The 19,850-nt window shown below is 39.0% G+C and overlaps 1 protein-coding gene across 1 annotated transcript in view; it reads left to right on the top strand.

Moving 5' to 3' along the window:
• Positions 1 to 19,850, top strand: part of Naaladl2 (N-acetylated alpha-linked acidic dipeptidase like 2) — a 977,666-nt gene that overhangs the window by 160,824 nt on the left and 796,992 nt on the right. The gene's annotated exons all lie outside the window — the stretch shown is intronic.

Genomic DNA, 19,850 nt, shown 5'->3' with positions numbered 1-19,850 from the left:
TATCTATCTATCTATCTATCTATCTATCTATCTATCTATCTATCTATCTATCTATCTATCTATCTATCTTACTTAATACATGCCTTCTGAAAATTAGTTTTTTTCCCAGGCTTCATTAACAAAATATAAGTGATGTAATCAGTGGTAAATAACAGAAGTCTGATGTTTATGGCTGAAAAAAAAAGGTCAAATCCATCCCCAGGGACATAACATTTTCTATTTTTCTGTCTTTTGTTTGTGATATTTTCATGAGAGAGTTACTAAACTTTGTTTTTTCATATTTTGTCCCAGTTGTAGCCCCATTCCTTCTTACCCTCAGAAAAGGGGAACCTCTGTTCCCATCTACCTCAGCTCATCAAGTTGCATAAGGACTGAACATGTCCCCTTTCCCTGTGGTTTGGCAGGCAGTTCCTCCAGTAGGACATGATTAAAATCTGGCAAGAGAAATCTTGTCAGATGCAATATAGCCTCACTTAAGGACCACATGAAGCCTGAGCTGCCCATCAGCTCCATCTTTGATGGGGGTCTAGCTTGAGTACAGGAATGGTCCTTGGTTGATGCTTCTGTCTCAGCAAGCCCCTCTGGACCCTGGGTAGTTCTCCTTGTTGGTCTTCTTATGGAGCTCCTGCCACCTCCAGGTCCTTTTCTGTTTCTTCCCATTTTTCTACCAGACTCCCTATGAATTCCCCAATGTTTGGCTGTGAGTCTCAGCATCCGTTTTGAGAGCATCTCAGAGGACATCTCTGATAAGCTCCTCTCTCCAAGCTTAGAGAGTATTGTTCATAGTGTCAGGGGTTGGCACTCTCCCATAAGGTGGGTCTTTGGACGAGGCATTGGTTGGACATTCGCTCAATCTCTGCTCTGTCTGTTCGACCTTTATTCCTGCACACATTATAGGCAGGGTAAATTTTGGTGTAAAGATTTTGTGGGTGGGCTGGTTTTCCCCTCCCTGTGCTAGAAGACTTGTTTAGTTAGAAGGTGTCCTCTTCAGTCTCCATGAATCCTGCTACTAGGAGTTTCTGCTTGAATTCCCCTCATATCCTCCAGGAAGTCTACCCTGACTTAGGTCTCCATCTTGTCACAGAGATGCCCCCACCCTTGGTTTTGCTTTTCTCTATAGGCATTCTGTCCTGTCATCCCCACTCTCTCCAGGTCTGATTTTCACCCTCATATTTATCTGCACACCCTCTCCTACCTTGTTCCCTCTCTTCAAAATCTACCTCTGCCTATTTTGTTTCCCCTTCCAGGAAAGATTTATGCATCCTCCCTTGGGTCTTCCTTGTTACTTATTTTCTTTGGGTCTGTGCCTTGTAGTATGTTTATCCTGTATTACATGGCTAAAATCCACTTATAAGTGAGTACATACCATATATGTTTTTCTGGGTCTGGGTTACTTTACTCAGGATGATCTTTTCTTTTCCCATCCACTTGCCTGCAAATTTCATGATTTTTTTTTAATAGCTGAGTAGTATTCCATTGTATAAATGTGCCACAGTTTCTTTATCCATTCTTCAGTTGAGGGACATGTAGGTTATCTCTAGATTCTGGCTATTACAAATAAAGCTACTATGAACATAGTTGAGCAATGTCCTTGTTGTTTGGTGGAACAAGGACACTGACTATATGCCCAGGAGTGGTATCGTTTGGTCTTGAGGAAGAGCTGTTGCCAGTTTTCTCAGAAAATGTCAGACTGATTTCCAAAGTGGCTCTACGAGTCTGCACTCCCACCAGCAATGGAGGAGGGTTCCCCTTTCTCTGCATCCTCAACAGCATGTGTTGTCACTTGAGATTTTGATTTTAGCTATTCTGAGCAATGTGAGATGGCATCTCAGAGTTGTTTTGATTTGCATTTTCCTGATGACTAAGGACACTGAGCATTTCCTAACATGATTCTCAGCCATTTAGAGTCTCTGTTGAGAATTCTGTTTAGTTCTGTCTCCCAGAACTAAAACTGGATAATTTTCTTTATTGGTATTTGTTTTCTTTAGTTCATTATATATTTTGGATATTAGCCCTTTGTAAGATGATTATGTGTGTGTTCCAGGTAGTGATTTCTTCTGTGTTCCACGATGGAAGGAAAGAAGGATCCAATATTTCTATTGATTAGATCTTGCCTTTATCTATCTGTCTATCTGTCTATCTATCTATCTATCTATCTATCTATCTATCTATCTATCTATCTATTATCTATTAATTTATCCATCTATCTATCTTTTACAAAAATTCAAGCTTTGCTGACACTCAATATGTCCTCCCCCATGACTTTGTCTTGTTGCCTTTCCTAGCTATAAGAGAGCCTGAGAGTCTAGACATTTAGAATTTCAAAGGTAAGGGAAAAGACAAGAAATAAATTTGTATAGAAAAGGGCATACAAGATAAAGTATATTATGAAGCACTTAAAAACTATATGTGTAAATTATATTTCACTTAACACATTGAGATTGTAGCAATAATGCCATTTGATGAAAGGATTCAATACTGACATTATCTTTTTTATAATAACATCAAAACAACAGCATTATCTGTAGTTTTGACTATATATAAGAGTTCATGTAACTTCAAAGTTTGTGAGAAAGCAGTAATCCGAGTACTTTGGAAGCTGACAAAGAAACAGAACAAAAAAGTGAGGAAGTTGTGCTTTGTGTTCTAAGAGTTGAAACAAGACACTTTACACAGAAAATGTGGAGTTTAGTAGAGGTAAGGCAAGCATCTGTACATGAGAAAACACCTCTTGTGGCCATATGAGACTAGATCAGGGAAGAGGGAAGAAGCTGCATTAATACCAAAGCAATTCTTGAAGAACAAGCACTAAACATTTCTTTTCACTGAATTAAGAGTAGAATAACATGAACTGATTGGCCTGCTCTTAAATTATCTCCCCCTGAGGGGGAAGCAGCATTACCAGGCCACAGAAGACAAAGCAGCCACTACTGATGAGACCTAATTGACTAGGATCAGAAGGAAGGAACAGAAGTCCTCCCCTATCAGTGGACTTGGGGAGGGGCATGCATGCAGAGGGTGGAGGAAGGGAGGAATTGGGATGGGAGGAGGGAGGGCACCACGGGGGGGGGTACAAAGTGAATAAAGTGTAATTAATAAAGAAAAAAAGAGTAGAATAACAGGAATTGGTGTGTCCAGTGGTTAAGCGTTTTCCTGACATAACCTACGCCCAAGCTTTGATCCTTAAAGCTGTCAAAATATAATACAATTTTGAGATACATCACAAATTATTACATCCTTCAGAATTAGTATATTATCAACTGTGTTTAAAGTCTTCAAAGTGTAATTTTTTTTCCTTTCATAGTTGGAATGAAATAGTTCCACAATGTAATTTTTCATAGTTGCATAGAACATTGCTACAAACATCATGGTCTAAGACAATATTCTTTTTCAATCTGTTTCTATGGGTCAAAGTATGGGCATAGGTTAGAGGAATAATCTGTCCTGAATTTCACACAGCTACAGTCAAGATCAGCGAGGTGCCTTTCTGGATCACATAGCCTGTTTGATATGATTGTCAGTTTTTTGTGTGTTTACATACCTGAGGTTTTTTTGTTCCTGCCATTTCACTGTCCTGTTGTCCTCTCATAAACAGTCAATATGATCTTAGCTTGCATATGTAGAGTTTCTCTCTCTAATCAGCTAAAGCAGACATGTTTACAGTACTGTCTTCTGTCATAGTGTCATCATCTGTCATAGTCTGCCATTTAGAAGCCAGATGTACTCATGGAGATTTTATATGAATAGCGAACACTGGAGAATGAGAGTCTTCAGGGTGGTATCAGCCACAGATGGTCTTAGAATTGGCTTTTGAAATGCAGTGAAATCAAAATACAGATATCTAACTGACTTCAAAAATTAATTAGGGACTAACTGAACATTTAAGAAACACTTAAAAAAACAGATAAATTGTAGCTAATGTGTGTTGTTTTGACATTCAGTACTTTAAAATAGGGAGGACATAGCTCGAGATTGCTACTTATCAAGGCGTTACTCTTTAATGTTAATATAATTGGATGATGGCCCTTGAACAATAGTAAGTATCAGTTAAATCATTGGAAGATTTCAATAATGGTGCCGTGCCATTTTTCACGTTATTATCAACTTGTAAAAATCATCAAGAATAACGATTCTTAAATTTAATTTAAATTCATAGGCTCTATTAGAAAAGTCAGAGCAATTCTAGATGTGTTCTTTCAGGAAAGAGCAAATAGAACTGGCTTTTGCTTCCCTTCACACATCCTCATGTGTGTGTCCAAATATCTTCAATGTGGAGATCCTATGGCAGAAAGTTTCAGGGATGTAAGAGTCTTTCTGTATTTTTCTTGACTTCCCTCACTACTCTTGCCCTATTGACAATTTATAACCCCTGCACCATCTGGGGAACAGACTGCTGGCTGCCAAGGAGACTCATTAACATTCCCCTCCAGGAATGCTTGCTGTTTAATTAGGCTGCTGGCTGGATTCAGGCAGTGAGAGCCTTAGGTGGCTGTGTAACAAATCCATGGCTCCGTGCATTCCGATGTCAAGGTCATTGAGATTCCTACCTACAATCAGTACAGGGGAGGGATTCCAGATCAGTGGCTGCTGATGTCCTTAAAGAGGACTTTCCATAGTTAATTGAGACTCTAAGTTATCCCCCACTGAATTAACAGCTGTCGTGCCCATGGGTTGTTTGACAATTTCCTAACCCCTAGGACATCTGGTTTGGCATTCAGGCAAGCTTCCTTGTCAGAACTAGTCAACGGTGTTTGTAGAGTACGATTCAAATACAATACTAAAATCACTATATGCTTCATAATTAAATGCATCTGATTAAATTCTCTGAGAATAGACTGCTGAAAGAGGCAGTTCTTGAGACATACTTAAGTAGAACAAAATAGAACAATGGTCTCTTTATCAATATTAATTGGTGAATTTCTATTGTAATAGCAATGCCTCTCTATTCAATAATTTCATTAGTATTCAAAAATATTTTCTAACTATCACTAGTTTATAAAGCATGAAAAATGTCCTTCATATGAAATGTGTCTACTCAGCTTTCTAAAACAGAATCAAACAACTATAAGACTGTTTGGCTTAGCTAGGTGTTCATGTATTAAACGATTCATCCGTTATTTTATTTGACAAATATGAATTGGTCATTTATTCATAATTAAGTCCACTGTTAGATGACGTTCGTATTATTCATGGTGACTCACAAGACCTTTGAGTTGTCTTTAGAGAGGGAACACATTATTTACCTTATAGTCATAGAAACAAAATGCCCTCACAGCAATGGCAAGTAAAAATACTTACTTGTGTGAACTCTCGTAATGGAGAAGGTTGAACTAAGCTGGTGAAAAGGGAAGACTTTCCTGGGAAAGATATTTGAACTAGAAAGAGGAATAATACACTGGGGATTTCTAGATATCAGTTAGGGGAGGGAGACTGTCTTTTTTATATAATTTTTATTTTTTATATTAATTACAGGTTATTTACTTTGTATCCCAGCTGTAGCCTCCTCCCTCATTCCCTCCCAATCCCATCCTCCCTCCCTCATGTCCTCCCTGCTCCTCTACAGAGTCTTATCAAGAGGAATTGCTTAGGGTCAGAAAAGACAAGGCTCATCTAGGAGAGCTGATGATGATTTTCAGATACAAGTGGAGGTGGTATTGCATATGAGCTAATGAAAGTTTTTATTCACAACTTAAGATTGAGAAAATATTTCAAACCTTTCAGGTTGAGTACCAAAATTTAAAAATATTGTGTTCATTAGGACTTATGGGAATTTCTTCCAGGCTCTCTAAGTTATGTTTGATTTATATTATGTCAAGGAAGTAGGACATCTCGCACCCAATCTTCTGGTCTCCTCCTGGCTACAGAAAACTAATTCTTTACACTTTGATAATGTTTGCCTATTTTAAAATGTATTAGAAATAAGGAGGCAGGAGAGGTTTGGATTGTCTTCCTCCCTGCCAGGACTGACAGAGACAGCCTCTGTAGCATGCTTGTGGAGTTGCTTTATGATGATCTATTTCTCATGATATGTTAATACTCTATCCAAGAAGAAATTAGAGTCCTACTCTTTAGTGGAATAGCAATAGTGTATTTGGGTAGAAAGCTTTTCAAAGTTCTTCCACTTGTTTCTATATGTATTTATTTATTTTCTTTCTTTAAATATTCTAAGAACTCCTTTTCTCCCTTGGGGAGGAAACAAAGTGATTTGTTCTTTATTAAATAATTTTGGTTTTTCTTTTCCTTTTGATTTTGTGGTTATAGATCTGAACAATTGACTTTAAGCCATGTTTACTGATGTCTAATCGGTTTAAAAAGCTTAAAAAAAAATCTATGATCACGTATCATTTGCTAATGGACTCTTTCTCAGGAGAAAGGTTGGACCTGACAAACTGAACAGAAAATTATATTTAGAGATAAGTGTAACAAAATTCCCTCCCTTTCCAATTGAGTATCTTAGTTATAATCATATTTGTGGGGGATGTGATGAAAGATATCTTTTTTTAGTTAGGATAGGATTTCATCTCAGCTTTGTAGTTTTCATTCTTTAAAAAATGTTCTGCCATATCAACATTCAACATATCAACATATCAACAGTGGTAAACACTAGATTGGACAGGTGAGCACTGTTCAAAAAAATTTCAACTAATTCTTTTTCTCTGGATAGTTCCTAATTTTAATTGTGTTGATAACATTACATGCTTAAAATTAATGCTTGCTGTTTTTAGTATTTATAGAGTTGATGTGACTAGAAAAAAACCCATAAAAATCGTTATTAAATGTGTGTGTGTGCGTGCACATGCATGTAATCCAGCCATGTTGCGTTTGTGGAGATCCGAGGATAACTTCCAGGTTTGGTTCTATCTGGCATTTAATTAAGATGTCAGCCTTGCTTAGTAAGGGCCTTTACATACAAGGCCATCTTTCCATCCCTCAAAATCATCTTTAATTCCCTTGTCATTGATATTACTTGGGTATTCTTTTAGCTGTAAGGCATGTGTTGTAAAGTCCAACAGACAGGGTAGAGTACAGAATGGTTGCAGTTCCTGTTGGGAAATTCTTTAGAAAAGTGTAATGTTCCGGGAACTTTGTAAATAGCTATGCAGTGGTCACATTTTGGTTTCTTTTATTTTTGGAATAATAGGCATTTAAGAGAAGCATAACCTTAGGGAGTAACACTCATTAAAATGCCAGAAAATATTACAAATGGACTAAATGAATTGGAATTCATCCCTGTGCAAATGAGAATGCTAACGGTCTTTTCATAAGTCAATAATAATTTTAAAGAGCAGGAAAAGGGTTTTATGTTGCAAGAAATTTTTTTTAGACGATCTTGTTGCTAGTAAAAACAAAACATGGGAAACAAATCTAAATTAGAATTTTAAAGAGAGAAATATTTCCTTACAGATCCTTCCTGATGTCTTTAAGTGTTGGATGTTTTTCTGTGAAACCTTCAGTAACACATAGACAGCACAGATAGAATTCTATACAGGTCTTCTGGGGCTGCTGTGGTGTTGAAGGTTAGAAGAACCGCAGATGGCACAGTACAGGAAGAGAATGTGTGAATGAGAAAAGCTGTTAGCAGTGGCCTTCATAACATCAGAACTCCTTGGGCTCATGCACATCCATCCAATGTTCTCTCTTGTTATTCATGTTTCCCGGTGAGAAGAAAGAAATTCAGTAATTTAGATCCATCTGGCCAATAGCACATAATATTTTTAAATAACAAAATGACATATGAGCTAGTACCATACAATGCTGTGTGCTTTGGAATCCCTTAAAGCTTTGCACTAAAGGAATTACATAGACACGGTTGGATAAATATAATCATATGTGCTTGGACTCAGACAGATGGAATTTAGCCGCAAGTGCACATAACTGCCACAGGAGCACATGGACTGCAGACAGGGGCAAGAAGCACCCTGCATTTTCTTGGTAGGTTTAAGAATAAAAGTGGCAAGGATTGTTTGTTTTCTTCTACTTAATGTTAAACTATTTTGTCGAGATAGCGAAGAGGAATAGTGTCTGAGTGACCTATGAACAAAGGAAGAATGAATATGGTTTTGAGTCATTTTAATGAGGGTGGGTAACTGATAATTGTGACTGCATCATGAAGAAATCTTGTGAGAGCTTGTGTGTTTGGGGAAGCACACATGCACACAGACACACATACATAAAACACCCAAACACTTATACTTTTCTATCCTGATGCTGTTATTTACAGTGAAAGAGACTTAAGATCATAAGCCTTGATGTTTTTCTCATGCTATGGTAATCTTATTTGTGGAGATTGTTGGCTCAGCGGCTTCTTGGCTAGATGCTGAGAAGATAAATCTGCACTTGGGCTTGACACCACTTTACTTGTAATAAGGATGGTTATCAGTGCCTCTCCAGCCTGTTTGGAGGGCAGGAAGCTTGACTGCATTGAGGGGGAAGGTATCCAACTGTGAATGACACTTGAGATGGCCTTCTACTTTTTTCTCCCAAAGTAGTGGTTAAGAATCACTGGTATCAGAACCATAAATGCACTTTTATTATTTGGGGCAGGAAAGTGCGATTGAACCATTTACCTATAGCTGTAATAGAGCTACAAGTTTATTGATTTCGTAAGCCTCATCTTAGCCGATGATTTGACAAAATGTATTTAGTTGACTCTGTGTCAAAATTACATTCATCCCTTCGAGTTGTTTTGTTCTGCCTAAGTGTCTTCTGCAATAGATCTGGGTCTGGCTTTCAACTGTCAACACCGTTTAGATATAAAGCACTGAGAAAGTTAAGATGCAGGGAGCAAGTGATAAAAAATCAAGTCTGCTTTAAAGAACCAGTTTCCCAAGATTTAAAGCAGCTTAGCCCATCTCCAAATTAAATCATCTATATTAAGCTTCTACAAACAAATTTACTGAAGTCAGTAAGTTTTATTTTTAAATACTTTTTCACTGACAAGCCATCCAATATTTTGATATTCTTGAATCTGGGTGAGATACTCTGTGATACTGCGGCAGCTCAGCTGTCACTTAGTAGCCACTTTAGGAGTTGTTAAAGCCTCAGGTTGGTCAGAGATCCTGCTTACCTGTCCCAGGTTCAACCAAGATTCATTGTGGATGCCTCGGAGCTGACGTTTCCAAATGTCACAGCAGATTTCCCTACGGAGAGGAAACAATCACCAAGGAGGCCCTACAGCAGAGTTGTGAGGATACATCCTTTGCTAGGGGCAGGACTTAAATTTGACCTGGAGGAAACTAGCAGGAGAAGCAAACAGATAAAAACCCCAGTAATAACTTCAAAGAGTTCTGGTCAACCTCCAAACACACACCATTGAAATATCAAGTGATGATGACAGGCACATTCATTTCTTTAAGGTCTCAGCTTAGACCGTGTTATTTGTTTTCATTCTATCCATCGTAGAATAGATGGAATATTCAGATGTGGCAAAGATGTGAACAGACTTGCCGAAAGTACTTCATGGCAGCAATGGAGGCTTAGTCATCTAGTTCATAAAGGGAAATGACAAGGAAGAAATATTCTTCTGAAGGCAGAGAAGTTTTTCTTTAATCTTTTAAATTTGTTCATTGCTTAAGAATTTCATAGGTGTACAAAATATATTTTGTCTAGACTGTTGTCATTCACTTCTCTTTGATTCTACTGGCCTCCATACCACTTTTTCTTCCCAGATTTATGTGTTCAATTTTTAAACCTACTGATTTTCCCTCAGTGCTTCCTGCATATGCCCAGAACTGGACAATAAATAAAGAATAAGAGACTATGGAACACATAGTCTGGAAAGGACATGAATATCTCTTCTCCTTCCAAGGCTCAGGGAACCTTGTTGGTTGGGGGCAGGAAGGCTGTAAGAGCCAGGAGTGGATGTCTGAAGAAACAGTAATCCAGAGGTCACAGGACCACTACACACAGGAGAGTGTTTCACTGTGTTATTTCTAGAGGGTCTGCAGCCTTCACTGGAGAGACAAAGGCAATCTGTTGTGACCTGGTAGGAAGGGAGATGGTAAACAAACTCCTCCTGCACAATGATCTTATGCCTCCCTTGGTCAAATGCATATGTGAGCCTCAGAGGAAAGCTTCCCGGCTCAGGGCACAGGAGGTTTTTCCAGAGAGAAGCAGGCTGTAGAATGGTGGCAGCTGATCTGGGTACTGACAACTCTCTGCTTGTACTTTTTCTTGCTGTAACTAGGTTGGTAAAGCTCCAACTAAAGGAGCAAAGACTCAAGGAAAAGGAGACTTTTGTTGCTGTAGGAATAGGAATTAATAGCACTTGAAAAGCACATTGGTGAATCACTTACTGACTAATGATTTCTTTTTATTTATTTATTTTTAATTAATTACACTTTATTCACTTTGTATCCCCCCATAAGCCCATCCCTCCTCCCATCCCAATCCCACCCTCCCACCCTCTTCTTCACACATGCCCCTCCCCAAGTCCACTGATAGGGGAAGTACTCTTCTCCTTCCTTCTGGCCTTAGTCTATCAGATCTCATCAGGAGTGGCTGCATTGTCATCTTCTGTGGCCTGGTAAGGCTGCTCCCCCCTCAGGGGGAGGTGATCAAAGAGCAGACCAATCAGATTATGTCAGAGGCAGTTCCTCTTCCCATTACTATGTAACCCAATTGGACACTAAACTGCCATGGGCTACATCTGTGCAGGGGTTCTGGGTTATCTCCATACATGGTACTTGGTTGGAGTATGAGTCTCTGGGAAGTTCCCTGTGTTCAAATTTCTGGTTCTGTACTCTCTGGAGTTCCTGTCCTCTCCAGATCTTACTATTTCCCACTTTCCATTCAACAGCTAAAGATATTAAAAATCAACAGTAAAGTAAGAAATTTATAAAGTTATAAATATAACTAATGTTTTAAGAAAGATGGGTAAATTTCGATGGTAGCTAGGATACTAAGAAATTCAAGTGACTTTTGCCATAACAGTCTGTATCCTGGGTCTTGGGATGGCATGGAACTTAAAGCTCTTTGTGTTCAAGCTTAGAATGTAGACCAGAGTTTGTATCACCAGAACCCACATGAATTCTGGTAGGCATCACAGTCCTCCTTAACTCCAGTCTAAGAAGGCAGAGAGAGCAGGCCTAGAGCAACCTGGCTGATGAAACCAGTCATATCTATGTCTCAGTGAACAAGGTGGAAGCATGACTGAGAATGATTCTGGGAATCAACCTCAGACCTCTGCATGTCACACACACACACACACACACACACACACACACACACACACACACACACCACACACACTCTGACAAAGATTCAGGCATATCACCCACAGAACTCAGATTGTACCACATACCACCATACTTACCCACACATTCACATTCGCACATGCTCACACACACACACACACACAAGCTGACAAAAATTTAGGCACACCACCCACAGAATACACAATGCAACACACACACTCAAACATACCCACATATACATAACACATACACATATACATAACACATACACATATACAACACACAAACACACACACACACACACACTTAAAAATGAATGTGAATCTTAACTGAATCACTGCTATTTGAGGGTCTATGGAACTTACTTATCCACTGGCCACGGTGATGATCCTGAGGACCATCATCAGTAGTTGTTAAATGATTTAATGTTCTATTGTTATTAGGGCTTTCTTGCTGAGACATTTATGTTAGAAAGAATGAAAATTATATCTTTCATATGATCTTCTCCTAAAACTGAAATCCCATCACAAGACTTTTAGAGAGTAACACTGGTTCTGATTGTAGATTTTGCAAAAGAAGAGAAAGAGAGCTATTACTTAGATACTTGCAGTCCCAATGTTGTTAAAGAATCCAAAGGGCACAGGAGGTCTGGTAATCCCAGTTCAAATGAGTGACTCCCTCATTGACCCAACCCATCAGAGTGTGATGAGGACCACACCTTTGCACTTCGAGTCTTTTTAAAAACATGCTCATATTTGAAACCAGGAATGCAAGAGCCAGTGTCAGAAGACAGTCCTCCACTGGTGAGGTTTTCCACGGTAGCTGGCTGCAGTCCTTGTCAAAGGCCGTGCGTCCAAAAGGATGACGGTCAGAAGTGGCTACGTGTTTCAGAAGCACAGTCAGAAGGCTGCACTGTTATAAACTGCTTTGCTGAACCAGGAAAAGAAAAACCTGCCTCTTTTATCAATAATATAGTGTGCACTAAAGGTTGATTCTGAGTTTTCGTTATGTGAGACCTGGTGTTCCTGAGAGCACGACTCACAGAGAACTAAGTGAAGTGAAGAAGGCCAGCAGGCCAGCCACCTTCTGCACAGAAGTGTATGGTCTGATGACACTGTAAGCCCCACACCCACACAAAGGCAAAGGCAGCATGGAGCAGCGAAAGAGAATGCGCGTTCAGGTTCAACTGCACTCAGCCCCTTGAGTGTCTGTTTGCAGCACTCCAGAGAACAAGTGGAAGCCTTGAGAGGTGGCCATCCTGCAATCAGAGGAACAGGCTGTCGTACTTTCCTCTCCAGGCCTCCTTGTGTGGGATGAATGCTGGATGGCAGGACATACACATTTCAGAGGAAAACAGAGGTTACAATTGTTAAGAAGAGAAAATGATGATCAAAGCCAGAGGGGAGGTGTAGTCTCATCACCTGTCAGCCTATCCGTAGAGACTATCCGGCCTCTCCAATCTTGACTGGGCCTGAAAAATCAGATCAGTTGGCCACAGTCCATTCATAGTTGTTTATAGCAGCCATGCACCAGACTGAAGCTTTCATAAAAGCAGAGGCCTGCCTCTTCAGGGTTTTGCCCAGCATCTTGCAGTTAAATCTACAGAAAACTCTTTGTTTGCTAAGCATATATAGTTCAACAGAAAAAAAAAAAAAAAAAAAACAAAACAAAACAAAACAGAGGGTAAATTCTTATGACAAGAAAAGTGGGTCAACCTCTTGGTGGCAATGAATGTTTGCTTTTTCTCTTTGTGAGAGAACATTAGGGCTCCCTTCCTAGATCAATACTTCTTCTTGAGTTCATTCTGAGACTCCAAACGGGAGGAGTACAGGAGAAAAGAGAAGCAGCCAAAAGCTAGCATGAGGAGATCTGTGAGGGCTGATGACCCAAGCCATCAACGTACTTAGTATTAAAGCTTCTTATAATCAGTCAAACGGGGAAGCAGAAAACAAGTGAATAAAGAGCGTCAGACGGCGGAAGTACAGGGAGCTCTGAGAAGCCCCAGTTCCTTCTTTTGCAAGGTATATTTTGGAAACAATGAGCAGAATATTTTCTATCTCATGGTCTGGAACACTTGGCCACAATTTATACGGAAACTGGCAAGTGCCAGCCCAATCACTGCCCCGGAGTCAGTTCAGGGCTGGCCTTGCCAATTCGGATCCCGTCAGGAAGCAGAAGCTCAGAGTCCCTTGTTCCAAGCCACAGGACTCTGAAAGCCTCTGGCCCTACCCAGCCTCTCACACTACCACAGGCCAATCCTGAAAACAGATTCTTGCATTTAGAGCTTACTCTGCTAAACCAGAAGTATACCCTAGCCTATTCTTTTGTTTCGTTTTTTTTTTTCTGTTTTTTTTTGTTTGTTTGTTTGTTTGTTTTAAGTAAAAGTGAGTGATTTTTATTTTTTAATAATATTTTAGCCCGATATATTTTTTCTTTTCTTTTTTTACTATTAATTACACTTTATTCATTTTGTATCTCCCCCATTAGCCCCTCCCTCCTCCCCTTCCGATCCTACCCTCCCTCCCCCTTCTTCATACATGCCCCTCCTCAAGTCTACTGATAGGGGAGGTCCTCTTCTCCTTCCTTCTGATCTTAGTCTATCAGATCACATCAGGAGTGGCTGCATTGTCATCTTCTTTAGCCTGGTAAGGCTGCTCCCCCCTCAGGGGAGGTGATCAAAGAGCAGACCAATCAGATTATGTCAGAGGCAGTTCCTCTTCCCATTACTATGTAACCCACTTGGACACTGAACTGCCATGGGCTACACCTGTGCAGGGGTTCTAGGTTATCTCCATGCATGGTACTTGGTTGGAGTATGAGTCTCTGGGAAGTTCCCTGTGTTCAAATTTTCTGGTTCTGTTGCTCTCCTTGTGGAGTTCCCATTCTCTCCAGCTCTTACTATTTCCCACTTCTTACATAAGATTCCATGCACTCTGCCCTACAGTTGGCCATAAGTCTCAGCATCTGCTTTGATAGTCTACAGGGCAGAGGCTTTCGGAGGCCCTCTGTGACCCTAGCCTATTCTTGATTGTTGAAAACATCATCCTGAGGGATCAGTCTCTGGCTGTTAGCAGGAGTGAACACACCTGTAGGCAGTCTAGCCCTCCTCAAAGCAGAGCCAGTGACACTCTTAGAGATGTGTTGTTATTTAAATAAGAATCATAGAATTAAAAGAAAACGTGCGAGGACCTTGTCAATCTTCATAAATGGCAAGGCCTACATCACAGTGTTTTCTCTGTTTTTAAGCTTTGATAACATACCCCATATTCCAATCTGAATCTTCAGTTTGTGCACATGTTGTTGCCAATAGCTGCTCTGCTTTGAGAGGGACCAAACAGATAAAAACATGGCGGCATCCTCTTTTTATTATTGACATATATTCTTGCACTCCTAATTGATCAGAACAATAAATGACTCAAAAGTTTTAGATAGACACAACGTGTAAACAATTTTAGAAGTAGCAGACTTATTAATACAATGAAAGAGTAGTATTGTTTATTATTTACCAAAAATCTTAAGAATATTTTACACGAACTTAAACAATTGGCAGGAAAAAGTGTTTGTGAAGACTGTGAAAAACTAGATAATTCTGCTGGCACTATGTTGCCTATCAATATGTTTTTGGAGAGCTTTTGATTGTAATCCTCTGAGACATTTTATATATAAATTTTTTTCATGTTATTAAGACTTTGTAATAAGGACTTGAGAAATTTAGCTCCTGTGCTGGCTAGTTTTGTGTCACCTTGACATAAGCTCGAATCATCAGAGGGGAAAAACCCAACTGAGAAAACTGGGCTATAAGAAGAGAAACCTACAGAACATTTTTTTAATTAGTGGTATGTAGGGTGGATTATGCGTGGATACACCTTATGCTGACTGTCCTTCCTTCTGTAAGAAAGCTGAGTGAGATAGCCATGAGGAGCAAGTCTAGTGGACGAACATCACTCCTCCAAGGCTCCTAATAAGCTCCTGCCTCTAAGTTTAGACCCAGTTTGAATTCCTGCCTTAGCTTCTCTCACTGTGAGTCAGTACCTGCAAGTCAAATAAATCCTTTTCCCGCCAACCTGCTTTGTTTATGTTGCTTCATCACAACAATAGAAACCCTAAGCAAGAAACCTCCCAAGAGGAAAAACTAATGTTTAAATGGAAAGTACAGAGTGGTGAAGAAAATAGTCCTGGAGATTAATGTCCTGGCTTATAAACATCTAGCTAATTTTATTTTAGCATTTTGAATAACCGATTAGGGGGGATACAGGAAATTTGCAAAGTGACTTTGGAAAATTATGCATTTAGCATTTGCCATGAATAACTCCCTTGGAGGCATCAGCCGCTCCAAAATAGATCAACCTTTAGGAAAAATGTGTGTCTTCATGTTTGCTACCTTCCCCACAGGCCACATGGAGCTCATTTGTTTGAAGTGGGAGTACTTTTACAAAATATTATTTTAAAGGACGGCATAAATCCATAAGTTTTCAAAAACATTTTATCCAAGTGTGTAAATGTGTATTAATAGATGATGACCATAAAATTATTAGACTTTTGTGATTAAGTGAAAAAGGGAATTTTAAAGCACTATTAGGTTGGTTTTTATTGCATATAATGAGAATCTCCCAGATGGTGGAGAAATCATTAAAAATTAATTTTATAAGCACTGGCCTTGTCTTAAAGTGTCCTGAACTGATAAGCTTTCTTACTCTTCTAAAATTGCTACAGTTCATTGATGAAGTAAAGTGGCTGGCTTTTTAAAATTGATAATCCTATTATAATTATTAAAGTGTAGCACACTCAGTTTGCCTAATGTGTTTAAAGTGAATCACTATGCCTCAGAGAAAAATTATGCAATAGCACAGTGAATTCCAAATGTTTCAAATATTAAGACCTCATTCAAATACAGACCATTGTTATAAACTCACAATGTTGTGATGCTTTAAATGTTTGATGATTGAAAAAGCATGGTTAAAAGATACTATCAGTTGTAAGTATTTACTCATTTGAATAGCATTTCTTAGCATTTTCGTTCTTGAAAAGCATCATTGCTAAGAGTATCATGCATTTTATTTATATTACTGTGTGTGTTTGTAGTAGCTGAGCTGTCCTGTTATGGTTTTGTGAAATTTGATTAGCCATTTCTGTAGATCCTAGCTGAGAATATTTTGAACAAAAACAAATCAAACAAGCAAACAAACAAAGCCAAACAAACAAAAAGATGTTATATCCTGTGTGAAAATGAGTCAAACATTTGAACCTATATGTACGGGGTATTTGGCTGTCTTCTCTTTATATCAGAGGAGAGTAAAGTCACAAAGGTGACCTCTGAGGTCACAAGGGTGACAATGTAGTATATGGCAAACACACAGGCACACCCATGTTTTCTCAGTAAGTTTGTCTCTAAAGCACACAATCATTACCACAGTCTGATAAGACAAAACACAAATATATATTTTTTAGCTTTATTCATAATTCATTGAATTGGCCTCTTCTAATCACATCTCATTGTGCTTTACTATTCTCTTTTATTTTTATTGCTAAGATTTTAGTATGACTGCATATCTCTATTCTCTTTCCTCCTTCAAAACTCTCTCATACAACCCCTCTTTCTTTCCTTCAAATTTATGGCCTTTTCCCCCATTAATTGTTATTGCATGCTTTATTAATACTGCTTGTTGTATTACTTACACATATGTTTTCAAGGCTGACCACTTGGTATTGGATAATCAATTGGTGTGCTATTTCTTTTCGCCATATTCCTCAGCTGCCTGTAGATATTTGTGTGAAGTTGAGGATGCTTGGGCTTTTCCCAGTTCCCTTTGTCATGTTTATCTATGTGATCCTCATTTGGTTCACATTTTGCCAGCCATGTTAGTGACGATATAGGTATAGCTTTTGACATTTTTAGGAAACAGTCTCACAGTAAACTTCCTGATCTTACAGTCTTTCCACCCCATCTTCCACGACATCCTCTGAGCCTTATGTGTGGGAGTGTTTTGTAAATATATCCACTGGAACTGTGCTCCACTGCTCTGCAGTTTGGTTGGCTGTGCGTTTTGATTTTATTTTTTTAATTAAATTTTTATTTTTTATATTAATTACAGTTTATTCACTTTGTATCGCAGCTGTAGCCCCTTCCTCACTCCCTCCCAAACCCACCCTACACCCTCTTCTTCTCCTATGCCCCTCCCCCAGTCCAATGATAGGGGAGGTCCTCCTCCCCTTCCATCTGACCCTAGCCTATCAGATCTCAACAGGACTGGCTGCATTGTCTTCCTCTATGGCCTGGTAAGGCTGCTTTCCCCTCAGGGGGAGGTGATCAAAGAGACAGCCACTGAGTTCATGTCAGAGACAGTCCCTGTTCCCATTACTAGGGCACCCACTTGGACAATGTGCTGTCATGGACTACATCTGTGCAGGGAGGTTATTTCCAATGCATAGTCCTTGGTTAGAGTATCAGTCTCAGAAAAGACCCCTGTGCCCAAATATTTTGATTCTGTTGCTCACCTTGTGGAGATCCTGTCCTCTCCAGGTCCCACTCTCTCCCCAGGTGATCAATCCTCACTCAGAAAGACAAATAGAATGGACATTGGAAGAAGGAGAAAACAGGAAACAGGACAGGAGCCTACCACAGAGGGCCGCCGAAAGACTCTACCCAGCAGTGTATGAAAGCAGATGCTGAGACTCTTAACCAAACTTTGGGCTGTGGTTTTTTGTAGGAGTCTCTGTATGTTTCAAAGAGACTTTCACAAGGGGTGGAACTATACTTACCTGTGAGTCAAGGATAAATGTTCAGATTGTTGATAGAGATTATGCTGGTTTAGTAAAGCAGGTTCTCTTCCAATATCAGTGACTTTATTGCACAGAATAGTTAGTTAGGCTGTTGAGTGGATCTTACTTCCAAGTAGAGAACTGATGGTCACTGCTTAGAAATGTTGGTCACTACTGCACCCTTAAGGTTAGAATGGCATGCTGGGACCTTCTGCTACCAGTCCTTAGGGAAGAGGAATTCAGGGCAGTTACAGCACACAGGTCTCTGGACCTTGTTTTTTGAAGTGCATGGTGTCTCTACGAATTTGGTCTTACTAAAGACCACCTAACAAAAACATTAATATTGGACATGATAAGTCCTCTTTGCTTGTTGGCCAAGACTGTCCAAGAGACTTCCCAAACATACATCCTCTTACTATTGCCTTTGGCTGCTTTAGAAGTGAAATACAAGTCTCTATTTCCATTCTTTTACATTTATTTTTAGAATTTTAAATTATGGCTTGTTTTTAGAGATAATTTTGTACGATGTCTTATAGTAGAGAGGTGCCTGTAAGTTGTGAGAATATAGTCCTTTTTTTTCTAATACTCTCTTTAAAAAAATGATCACCCTGAGCCCTAAACAGGGCAACCACACAGTGTAATTCAGGAGCTCTCAACAGAGGTTAGCATCTGACCTGCAGCATCACATAGAAGCCTATTCCTAGATTCGTTATGATAATACACGTACTAGTCTGACTCGAAGTGAAAATGTTCAAGTGTTATAATTATCAAACTTTGTTTGTGGCACGGATGATAACTATTTATTCTAAAACACTTTGAAGAATGTTTTTGAAGCCAGTTATGAAATTTGTATCATAAAATATTTTTGCAGCCTGTTTGACATACAGTGACCCTCAGGCTTTGTAGTCACTGTTATTCAAGAAGAGAATTAAACGGAAACTGATAGTTCCAGTGATTGTTTTTAATTTCCTTATTAGTTGGGTCCTTCCTTCTAAGACGTGGTCATCAAAGTACAATGATAGTCACTAATAGAACTCTTTAATCCCTCCTCCAAACACAAATTCTAAAAAAATGTCCTGTGATATTTATCTTTGTACATGTAAATTTCACCTGCACATTTAATTTTTTTTACTGTTTTCTCATACTTTTAGAAATAACTCCCATGAGCTTGCTCTATCTATTTATCTATCTGTCTATCCATCCATCCATCCATTCATCCATCTGTCATTTATGCTCTTTTCAGTGTTCTACCACATGTGCTTGGGAGCATTTGGGAGCATAGAAGAAAATGGTAGGGTAGCAAACTCAGGGAATTTATTCATATTATAATTCTATCAAATACACTGAAGGAAAAGATGAAATATATGTGAATAATAAATGTTCTTTGACTCACAACTCTGAAAGGCATAATCATATAGTATATTACAAATTAAAGTGTATACCAGGTGGCATATTGGTATATATAGGTGGTCACTTCAGTGTAGATATTCTTTATTTAGCAAAATTATTTTCAAAGCCAACGTCTCAGTAGCTCAGTGGGACCCCTGATGGTTAGGAGACCATGTACGCTGCCTCTACATATTTCATTCTTCTGATTAATCATTTTTGTATTTGTCTTACACAATAAATAAATGGAAGTTCAAGCCTTTATATATAGAGTATATTGATATAATTCATTTAAAACTCTATTTGTGCTTGGTTTAGTGGTATACACATGCATTCCAAATGCTGGGGAGGTTATGTCAGAAAGACCAAAATGGTCTATGAAATGTGAATTTGTATTTTTGTTTGTCTCTAACTCCCTCTCTGTCTCTCTCCCTCTCTCTATCTCTCTCTCACACATATATACATCTATCTATCTATCTATCTATCTATCTATCTATCTATCTATCTATC

This window comes from Psammomys obesus, unplaced genomic scaffold, assembly GCF_907164565.1.
Source record: "Psammomys obesus unplaced genomic scaffold, mPsaObe1.curated_primary_1811, whole genome shotgun sequence".
Lineage (NCBI taxonomy): Eukaryota > Metazoa > Chordata > Mammalia > Rodentia > Muridae > Psammomys > Psammomys obesus.
The sequence above is the reverse complement of the archived record's forward strand: the minus strand, read 5'-3'. Positions and strand labels throughout refer to the sequence as shown.